This window comes from Myotis lucifugus, unplaced genomic scaffold (genome assembly GCF_000147115.1).
Source record: "Myotis lucifugus unplaced genomic scaffold, Myoluc2.0 scaffold_66, whole genome shotgun sequence".
Classification (NCBI taxonomy): Eukaryota; Metazoa; Chordata; class Mammalia; order Chiroptera; family Vespertilionidae; genus Myotis; species Myotis lucifugus.
In genome coordinates this window covers 3,063,199-3,075,037 of record NW_005871114.1, presented here as the reverse complement: position 1 = coordinate 3,075,037, position 11,839 = coordinate 3,063,199, and positions in this window count along the sequence as shown.

The following is an 11,839-nucleotide window of genomic DNA, read 5'->3' as shown; positions in this document are numbered from 1 at the left end:
GGATTGGATAAGAAAAATTATGATACAACCCATATGACACAATGCCAACAGCCATAACAAAGGAGCATAGTGACACTTATTAACACATAAAGATGCTTATAATATATTATAGAATGAAAAAGTAGGTTGAAAACTAGTTTTATACTGCAATCCCATTGGAACTATGTCTCATAGTTCTAATGGGATTATGAGTATCTTTTGCTCCTCTGTATTTTAAAATGAAAAACCAGACTCTACCCTTGGACATCTGATGTACGTGGGAAATTGCCTCAAGGAATCTTAAATGAGGCCAAAGTCTTCAAGTCATCCCTCAACTGTGAGCTCCTCTGCTGGTCCCAGTCTGTGTGACTGTTGCGTTTCTCACTGTAAAGTCTAACATTATCATTAGAGTGTGAGCTACATGGAAAAATACAGGAAGAACAGGAAGGAAGGGAAGAGGGGGAAACAGAAAGAAAAATCCTATCCTTTAAGATTCATCTAAAATGTCTCCTCCAGAAATTATTCAGAATCATGGTCTAATAACATTTTAACCGTGAAAGCAACCCAAGAAATCATCAGAGGTAATCATGTTAATCCATTCTTATTTCCAGTCATTCACTGATTCCTCTGAGTAGCAGGCCTGTGCTGGGCACTGGTGACGCTGGGCTCCGTGCCTCCCAAAGGTAACCCCTGACTTAGCAGAGGCCCCTGGAAGACCAGGCCCCTGAATGTGCAACCTGTGCTGAGAAGGGTCCCATGCTCTGCTCTCACCATCCTGAAATGCTTCATTTTTTAATAAGGGGCCCTGCGTTCTCATTTTGCACTGGGCCCTGTACATTATGAGGGCCTGTCCTGGGAAGGAGAAACACTAAGGCCTTATCAGTTTATCAGTGACTGAGTCTCGAGTAAAGCTCGGGGCTTTCCGCTCTCCATCCCAACCATTCACTTATATCACATGGTCCTGGCTCCCTAGGGAAACGTGAGCACCCCTGCTTTCATTTATTCCTTTCTCATGGACTTTACCCTATTTGGCAGGAACTCATATATATATGGGTAGTCTTATTCCTCATCCTCTCTCCAGATTGTAAATTCCATGAGGTCCTGGCTTGTGTCTGCTCATCTCAAACAGTGCTTAGCAGTGTGCTTCACACACTGATAAAAGTCTGCTTAAATTTAATTTAATCTTATTAGTAAATCCTCATTTTCTCTTCATGTGCATCAGATTATTCCCAGCAGTCCTTCTGCTGCTGGAGAGAAATAAAAATATCAGGCAAGAGAGTGGAGCACACAAGCCAGGATCTTAAACAGGCAGGAGGAAGTGGGCCATGAGTGTGAGGAATTTAAGAGGGAGCAGGAGAAAAAGCGAATCTATCCCTTGTGCTGTGTAGGTTACTGAAGGCACAGAACTGATTTGAACCCTGGCCGGTGTGGCTCATCCTTTGCACCAAAAGGTCACCAGTTCAATTCCTGGTCAGGGCTCATGCCCAGGTTCAATTTCTGGTCAAGATGGGTATAGGAGGCAGCTGGGTCAATGCTTCTCTCTCACATTGATGTTTCTTGCCCTCTCCCTCCTCTCTATCTAAAATCATAAAAAAATATATATTTTTTAAAAACTGATTTGAACATCGTGGAATGCCAGATCCAAGAATTCTATATTCTTTGGAGGTCAATGCTGGGGGTGCTGCTTTGGGGATCTTTGGTGAGATGGGTGGAGGTTGGTCAGGAGAAATGTACGGGGCCAGGCAGAAATGAGAGGGGCCGTGGGGATCGCTGTGCTTGGGAAGCAGGGCCAAAATGAACATCAATCTGTAACCCCAAAAGTCTAGTCGCAGGCCTGTTTATCAGTCTAGAAACACTTGCTCCAACGTGTCTTGTGTTGTTAGTTGGATAAAAACAAGTGTACATAATAGAATCCCAATTCTATACAATTGCATTGTATTTGACCAAGTGTGTAAGGTTTGACTTTGAGATTGTTTTATGCTATGAAGTAGTCAAAATAAGACATTTAAAATGTTGACCTGGGTAAACCTCTGTGAGAAACCAGAAGTACAGGACAGTCTATCCACTTCTACTGTATTAATAGAATGGCCTGCCCTAGGTCAGGGGTTCGGGAGGGCACAGGAGGTGGGGAGGCAGCTGTCGACAGAGGATTCGTCAATGAGAATATGCTGAGTTTACTTTAGAAGACTTACTACTCTGAAGTAATTTAGTTAATGAAGTGTTTACCTGAAAAAAAAAAACACCGTTTTTAAGATTAGCAAAAAATAGCCAGGAAGAAGGAATAAGCAGAGAGAGGGGAGGAAAAAGAGGGTGGTGAAGAAAAGGGAGGGGGGCGGGGAGATGGCAGGGGAGGAAGATAGATCATTAAATGGCCTGAAGAAGAAAAAATAAAACTTCAGAAATGGGGCAACTTAGCCTCACTAAACGAATGTAACCTTAACAAGGTTTAAAAAAGTCAACAACAATGGCATTAAGGGAATCACTGACATTCTGGAAGCTTGTCGGAGGTGACTGGAAGAGTTCACTGAGGAAACTCATTACACAGGGCCAAATGGAGTCACATGGGTGCCCTGGGACACAGTTCATCACAGTTTGCCAGCATTTACCCGGAGGAGATGCCCAGCGCAGTGTGGGGAGAGGGCAGGAGGAAGGCGGCAGGAATGCCCATCAGTGACGGCCCCTTCTCCGTTACTTCAGCAAGTCGGTCCTGCCCTGTCTCCTAAAGCTTCGCTTACTTTGGCCCATTTCTATGAATGGCAGTTTCGTGCCCATCCCTGGCCACTGTGCCGTCTCCTGAGGGATCTCACTGCCTGCTTCCCCCACTGGCTGCACCAAGCCACTCAGCCGGGCACACGTGGCTCTCGGTGACAGGAGGTCTGGGAAAGTCCTATTTCTGGGGAGGTTGGAGCCCTTTTCAAACTGGTGACCTAAGCAGCGCTTGCACAGCCTACCTATTTATCTGGCTCTTCTGTAAGAAGGAGATAAACTGAGAGTCGTGTCCCACAGCCGAGGGAATGAGGGCGATTGGACTTTGTACAAAAGAGAAGTAGACAGTTACCTATCTCCTCCCTTAGGCCAGGGGAACCAAGGACTTTTTCATTTGACCGTGATTAGAAATAGAGCAGAACCAGACCGCATGTTAGAACCAGGTTTCTGGAACCTGCTGCAGCCCAGCTTGCCACCTGCAAAGAAGGAGGGTTATTCATGGTGAACCCTCCAACAGGAGGAAAGTAAGGACCCCTGAAGGGTCCGCCGCAGCCCCTTTGTTCAACTCACTGTGACCTGGACAGGGCTCGATGGTCTAAAACAATGTGATTCCACCCACTGGTATTCAAACTGCAGGCTGCTCCACTCTGTGGTTCTATACCTGGACTAGGGCTGCCAGCAGCCAGATGGTTCATGAGGGTGGGAGCAGAGCCAGCCAGGGGGCCCTCGGCTTTGGGGAGGCGACTCTCTAGTCACTGAGTTAACCGGCTTCATGTACCTGCTCTGTTCAGGTCCTCTACCCAAAGCTGGAGAACCAGGGAACAAGGACGGGACCTTAGAGGCTCACAATCTAGGGGGAGAGACCAATAAACACAGAGGCAACAACAAGACAGTGTGATAGACACACTGTTTTTAAAAAACTGAGATATATTTCACATGCCAGAATAGTCACTCTTTTAAAGTGTCCAACCCAGTGGTTTTTAGTATATTCACAAGATTGTGCAACCATCACTAGAAATTAATTCCAGAACATCTTCATCACCGTAAAAAACAAACAAACACACACACACACAAACCCTATATCTATTGGCAGTCAGCCCCTATCTTCCTCTCCTGCCAGTGCCTGGCAACCACTAATATACTTTCTGTCTTTATAAATTTGCCTATTCTGGGCATCTCATATCAATGGAATCATACCATATACAGCTTTTTAGGTCTTTTACTTAGCATACTGTTTTCAAGGTTCATCTTTGTTGTGGTATGTATCACTATTGCATTCTTTTTATGACTAAATAACATTCCACTGTATGTATTACCACAATCTGTTGATCCCTTCAGTTCGTATTCATTTGGGGTGTTTCCACTTTTGGTTATTATGAATAATGCTGCTATAAACATTCATGTACAAGGTTTTATGTGGACATATGTTTTCAGTTCTCTTGGGTATATACCTAGTAGTGGAATTGCTAAGTCATATGGTATGTGTAACTCTAAGTTTAACTTTTTGAGGACCTGCCAGACTGGCTTGAGTTAGGTTTCTGCTTTTTTATTTATTTTTGCTTAAATCTTGATTGTTGAAAGTATTACATATGTCCCCTTCCCCCCCCTTCTCCCCCTCCAGCTCGCCCCCACCCCTCCACCACCCCATTGTCTGTGTCAGGTTCCTGTTATTTTAAATGGCAGAGGCCAATGCACCTTGCTGAATGAAGAGCAAAGGCTGCTTTAGTTGTTTATGGGTGTATTATTACTGTATTTATTTTTATAAAAACTTCCTGAGGATAAGTATGCTACTAATCATTTTAGATCATTTTGAAATGCAAAAACATTTAAAAGGAAAAAAATGAAAATCATCTATATTCCTATTGCCCAAAGCTACCACTATTCCCACTTGGCTTGCTTTCCTCCTTTTCATCTTTCTTCTCTGTATACTTTTAAAAAGCAATGCCATATTGCATGGTCAGTTTTACATTCTGCTTTTCTCTCTGATCATTTTATTGCAAGTAGTTCACCATTCACTGTTTTATAAACTAGTCTTTATTTTATGTTTCCTTTTTGTAACTGTTATCCTTATTTTTTTGCTTTTGAAGAAGAGGCCAAGATGACAGGAAGAGAGAAAAAGGGAGAGAGGGAGAGATTTGAGGGAAAGAGGAAGAACATACCACGGAGGATACATGAGAGAGAAAGGAAAGAGCAGGAGAGACCCTTGTTTGCTTCCTCACACGGCCATATTTTATCCTGCCTGGTTGCAGAAAAGATTTAAGGCCCTGTTGTCTTTGAGGCCTGAGAACGGCTCTCCAGTCTCTTTTTCTGGTGGCAGCGGCTGGGGTGGCTGTTGTTGTGACCCGGAGGCTGAGCCAGAGGTGGCTTCTGCAGGCTGCAGTTCAAGATGGCCAATTCGCAATCCTAGCAAAATCCATCTATTGGCAACTACTGAGGCACAAATAGTTCATGCACTTTGCAGCGGATCTGCCAAATGAGATACACAGGGCTCAATCAGCAGGGAAAATCAATGATGCAAAAATGCATTTCAATCTAGCGTTATTTCCTCCTGGGATGCCCACGACATCACATTCTATTGTGTCGATGCTTCTGTGGCAATTCTGGTCTAAGCTTCGTAGGCCAGGCCAGGAGAACGCCCTCACCCAGGGTTTCATGTGTCCAGAGGCTGGTTAAAAAAAAAGCCAAGATTTGTTGGCTGTAACGCAGAGGCCTGGGCAGCCACCATTTGTGAGAAGTGAGGCCTTTCCGTTTGATAAGCAAACACTAACCTCTGTGTTTCTAAACCACCCTCTATAACAGGTGATGTAATTAGCAAGGAACGTAATGGTGAACTTTCAAGATGGCAAGTCACAAAAGTATTATGTCATTAACTCACATGTATAACATAAAATAGTGATGTTTTTAATATCCTATCATTTTTGTGCCACTCAGTTTATTTTCTCTTAAATATTCTAATAGCAAAATTTAATCATTGTGAAAAAATTAGAAACTATTGATAAGCAAAAAATTTTTTCATCATCTCTATTTACATTCTATTTACATTTTGCCAAATTTCTCACCATGCAGGATTTTTTTAATAAAACAAGACCATGTAGCCCAGCTGGTCTGGCTCAGTGGTTGAGCATCAACCTATGAACCAAGAGGTCATGGTTCAATTCCTAGTCAGGGCGCATGCCCAGGTTTCAGGCTTGGTTCCCGGTAAGGGGCATGTAGGAGGCAGCCCATCAATAATTCTCTCTCATCATATGTTTCTCTCTCCCTCGCTCTCTCTCCCTCTCCCTCTCCCTTCCCCTCTGAAATCAATGAAGAGATATTAAAAAAAACACAACAAAAAATATGATCCCCTAGATGACAGGATCATGATAGTACCATTATGAGAAATAGAGAAGTCAGAATAAATACCTTGTCTGGGCATCTAAGAAATAATTCTGGATGTTGTTGATGTGACCGTAGCACAGGCCGATGGAATGACCTAGCAGGCGGGTGGACATGTAGGACTTGGGCTGGAGAGGGAAGTTGAGGCAAAAGGTGGCGACACAGGTACCTCTGCAAGGAGAGGGGCTTCACAGGGGTACTATGACTTAGGAAGGTCTGGGCTGGCCTGGCTGAGCTTCCTTCCATGCTCGGGGCAGGGAGAGAACAATCTAGACCTGATACAAAGCTGCTCCAGGCTGCTGCCTCTCTCCTGGGATTCCTGGCCGGGTGGCCCCATCACAGGTGCTGAGAGGACTGTGCAGAAGTTGCTTATTTAAAGCCTCCAATCTGACTCCTGTTTCACCTCTAGCGGGGACAGTGCTCTTCACCCTCTCCGTGAGGAACGGGTGTACTGCAGCCAGATGGTAAACTGTGAACAGAAATAAACTCTCCTCACATGTAGCAAGTATATTTATATTCAGTCCTATAATACCACTGCAGGCATAATTATAGCCAATCCCGTAATTGCGTTGCGGATGTCAGGCATCAAAAACCAACAACCAAATGTGCCGCAGAGACCAGGAAGGTACGGCTGTGGGGACAGGGAGCTGCAGGGCCAGCTGCTGCCCCGAGGGGTGGCTGGGTGACACAGGCAGGGCTGATGGCAGCTTCGCCAGGGGCTCTGCCAACAGAGCAGGGAGGGAGTTAATAATTTTGTGGGACATACAGTTCAAACTCCTGTTTCAGTCACACTGCATGCTTTTAGTCTTACTTTTTAAAAAATTAGAAAATCAATACTTATTCACTGTACAAGGTTTAGGAAATATGGAAAATTATTCATAATCCCACAATCCAAAAATAGCCTTGTTAGAGGGTATTAATGCTAAGCGAAATAAGTCAGACAGAGAAAGAGAAATACCATGTGATTTCACTTATATGTGGAATCTAAAAAAACAAAATAAATGAACAAACAAAACAGAAACGAACTCCTAGATACAGAGAACAAACTGATGATTGCCAGATAGGAGGTGGGTGGGGGCATGGATAAAAAAAGATGAAGGGATTAAGAAGTACGTGTTGCCAGTTATAAGAACAGTCACGTGGAGTAGCCACTGCTGTGTGTGGAGTAGCCACTTTCTGTCTCACTGCTTCACTAATAAACTCGCTCTCACTTCACACTCTAAAAACACAACAACAAACAGTAAAGACAGTCACAGGGGTATAAAGTAGAGCATAGGGAATGTAGTCAATTATATTGTAATAGCTATGTCTCACACTAGGCTTATCAGGGTGGTCATTTTGTAAGTCATATAAATATTTAATCACTATGTTGTACACCTGAAACTAATATAATACTGAATGTTAACTTTAACTGACAAAGAAATAAGTAAATATGAACTGTCTCCCCCAAAATGACACTCCTCAACTTTGTTGTATTTGTCATTACAGTATTTTGTGTGTATGTATTTATTTTTAATGCCATGCTATAAATAATATTTTATATCTTGTTTTTCTCATTTAGCATTAGGAGTACTTCCTTATGTCATACCGATATAGTCTAAAATATTACTTTAAAATGTTCTATTGTGGTATATGCATATGGAATACTATACCACATTTGAAATGAATAAACAAGAGCTGCAATGTATCAAGAAATACTAATTCTTAATATAAGAGTAATACAAAGGTAATGTGCAGAGTCAGAAATATAATTCAATTTTTAAGAAGTAAAAGGTCAAAAACAATATTACATACTGTTAATGTCATCAGACGTGTAAAAAGATAGAAAAATGGATAGAAGGAATTTTCTCTGGGGAGAGAGGAAAGAGGTCAAAATTTAGGGAGGGTTTAAAGATATTGGTTTCTATATATTGTTCTTTAAAAAGTGATCTAAAACAAATATGGCAATCCCTTAAGATAAATTTATGTGGTGAATCAATATGTGTTCATATTCTCTGCATTTTTCTGCATGTTTGAAATATAGATGATCATTTTTTAAATTAATAAACTTCATTTTTAGAGCAGTTTTAGGTTTACCAAAAAGTTGAGTAGAAAGTACAAAGAGTTCTCATATACTTTCTCACCACCCTCTCCTCACACACACACACACACACACACACACACACACACACACACACAGAGTTTCGCCTATCATTAACACCTTGCTATAGTGTGGTACATTTATTACAAGTGAGCCAATATTGATACACTATTATTAACTAAAGTCCATAGTTTACTTTAGGGCTCACTCACTGTGCTGTACATCAGTAGGTTTAGACCATTGCATCCATCATTACATAGTTTTACTGCCCTAAAAATCACCTGTGCTCCACCTACTCATTCCTCACATCTGCCTCCCTTCCTCCCTCCCTCCACCCAAGCCCCTGGCAAGCACTGATCTTTTAACTGCTCCCGAGTTTTGCCTTTTTCCGAATGTCATATAGTTGGAATCACACAGTATGTAGCCTTTGCAGATAGGCTTCAGAGTAAATTGTTTTTTCACTATTAATTAATTTCACTATTTTGATATAGTCATTATTAGCTATGCATACACTGTATCTTTTTTTTCATATAGCTGGCGTCATAGTGTGTAAAATATTGTTACCTTTTTTCACTTTATAAACAATATATTATGAAACCAGTGTGATTCAAAATTTCTTTCTTTTAACGCCTTCAAGAATGTTTTGTGATGTGGAATGTTGTATTAGTGAGGTAACTAATAGTTAAATGCTATTGGACATTCAGCTGTTTTCACCTGTGGCAGGCATTTTTTCTGGCCTTGGGGAGCTCCTCTTAAATTTAAAAAGGCCCTTGAAGTCTCCAGCGAATTGGGAACATCCAGGCTTCTAGGTACGTGTCACCTGGACAACATGCTAGACATTAACTGTGAGTTCCCTGCAGTCAATGTAGGAACTCAGTTACCTACTTTCCTTTTGGGGAACATGGATGCAATGGATCTGATGTGCCCTAATCAAGTGTCCTCGGGGTCCTACGGAAATTCCATAACCACAAAGGGGCCTGCCTTCTTCAAGAGCTTGGATTGTTCACTAGGAATCCAAGAAAGAGATCCTAGAGCCCTGTTTTGTAGAGCAGAGCTAGATGGGTGTCCTGAAGAACTGGGACGCTGGGATTGGGTGGGAACATAGGGCAGTGGGCGTGTCTGTCGAGAGACCGTGAGGACCTGCCCACTGCCCCAGGGCTCAAGGCCAGGAGTGCCTGGAGTTTTGTCTAGGCAGAGGAAATGCTCAGGCTGTCCCGGGAACATTGTCTTATCTCCAGTCAGTTTAATCATACCGGTGGAGAACTTGGGGTCTGGTATGGGACTTCCGGTTCAAATCCCAGCTCAGCCACTCTCAGGCTACCTGACTTTGGACAAGTGGTTAAGCCATGATGGCTTCAGTTCCGAAGGGGAATGAAAGAACACCACCTCAAAGAGTTGTCGTGACGGTTAAATATATATTGTCCCCAAAATGTATACACACTTTGAATAATTATAAAGGCAGTGTCTGTACTTCAACTGCATTTTCAAACTTCCAGTAGCATTTTAGGATGAATTTCCTCTGTTCAAACCTAAGTCTGGTTGAAAACAAAGAAACACCAATTGATCTATCAGCTGTTAAAGTATGATACATGTTTTGGGGACACGTGTGTGTATGCCTAGCACTTAGTTAGTACTCAGTACATGTTAACAACAACAACAGCTGAACATATGTTTGTTTTTTTAAAAGAAAGGTGAACAGTCAGCAAGAACATGAGATAGTCAAGCCAAGAAGGTCAGCATGATTCTCACGCCACCACTTTCCTCCTAGAGAAAGGCCCAGCACATTTCACAACACCAGGCATGGCCTGGATTCAAGTGGGTGGGGAGCTATAGGAGCAGGAAATAGAAACACACTACCCAGTAACTCCAAAGGAACGTGGGCTACTTTAATGATTTCTGCAAGCCACCTGCCAGACTATGTACATTCCCGTGTTTTTATGTTTGTTCTCCTGTGTAGCCATCTCTAGCGCCTGTCTTTTGTTTGGTTGCTAAATCCAGCCATTGCAGGTGGATTTTCAAATGGGCACATGGCCTTTGAAGTCACCTCCCACCCAATGAGGGGACTTCTATCCATAATAGCCCGACGTGTCCTTATCTAATCTAGGAGACCTTCTGGATTCCTTTCTTTCCTTCAGTCTGTCCAAGCAAACCTGGTCAGTTCCATCTTCAAAACAGACCTTAAATCTCTGCTCTTCCTGCGATCGCCATTGCCCCTCCTTCATCCCTTACCTAGACTACTGGCCCCTCACTGGTCTCCTTATTCCATGCTTCCACCCTGTAGCCTGTTCTTCACAGGAACCAGGGTACCTTTTAAAAATGTAAATCAGAGCATGACTCTCTCCCCATCTTAGGTTGAGTTCCCCAGAAGCAGACCCTGAGACAAGCAGATTCATGAGCAAGTGTTTTATCTAAAAAGTGCCCCCAAGAGCCCTAGCTGGTTTGGCTCAGTAGATAGAGCATCGGCCTGTGGACTGAAGGGTCCCAGGTTCGATTCTGGTCAAGGGCACATGCCTGGTTTGTGGGCTCAATCCCCAGGAGGAGGCGTGCAGGAGGCAGCCGATCAATGATTCTCTCTCATTGTTGATGTTTCTATCTTTCTATCCCTCTCCCTTGCTCTCTGAAATAAATAAAAATATATTAAAAAATAAAATAAAAAGTGCCCCCAAGAGAAACCCATAGTGAATGAGGGGAGCCATGCAGGGAATCGGGAGCCACCAAGCAAGGAAGAAGCCTGGAGGCCCAGCCTGCATCCAGACTTGTCCCTCCTAAAGACGAAGGGCTGGGCTTTCACACTCCCACTCCGCCAGCTAAGTCCTGGCTCAGGGGGTTAGGAGGCGCCCTCTGTGCCTGGGGCAAAGAGCTCCTGCTCCAGTGGCCCAAGGGCTGTGTGTCCTTGGAACGAAGTTGCCGGAGTTGGTCCTTATAAGGCAAGTGCACAGAAGCTGGGGGACTGACACACGGAAACCCCAACAGGGACCCTTGATGGAGCACGGCAAGGTCCACTCCAGTTTCCTCCCTTCTTTCCTACCTCAGCTCCCTCATAACAGACACCATGACCTATACGTAGTTTATATAATTGTCTCTCCATTTGTTTGTCTGTTTTCCCCACGAAAATGAAATTTCCAGGAAAGGAGTGAGCACGTTTGTCTTGCTGCCTTTTGTACCCCAATGCCTGGCGTAGAGATGGCACACAGTGGGTTTGCCACAAAAATGAGTAGCAATAGGTAAATGGACGGAGGAACCTTGGTTTGGACACCTTCAGCAATGGGGAGCTTCTACAGGCCATCCCACTCTCAGAAAGCCTTACCTGCGAGTCTGACCCCAGGCTGAGCTGTAATCAGCTTCTGGGTCACACCAACCACCCTCCCCTCTGGACCAGCTCAGGAGATGGCCACCTCTTCCATGTCAGATGTCCAATGTCCCACCCTTCTCTCCTCCAGACTCCGCAGCCCCAGCTCCTCCAAAAGTTCCTCATTTGACAGGGATTTTAGAGCCACTGGCATCCATAATTTCACTAGCCCCAAAAAAATCCTTTTGACCTACCCACACAAAGAATGCATAGCGATCCCTCCCACGGCACCCTGAATACACCCAACCTTGGAAGGTAAACTGGGTCAAGCCAGATAAGGATTTGGAGGCGTAAAGCTGCAGAGATACCAGCCAGGGCTCTGGAGTCAGCAGACCCAGGTTGAATCCCAG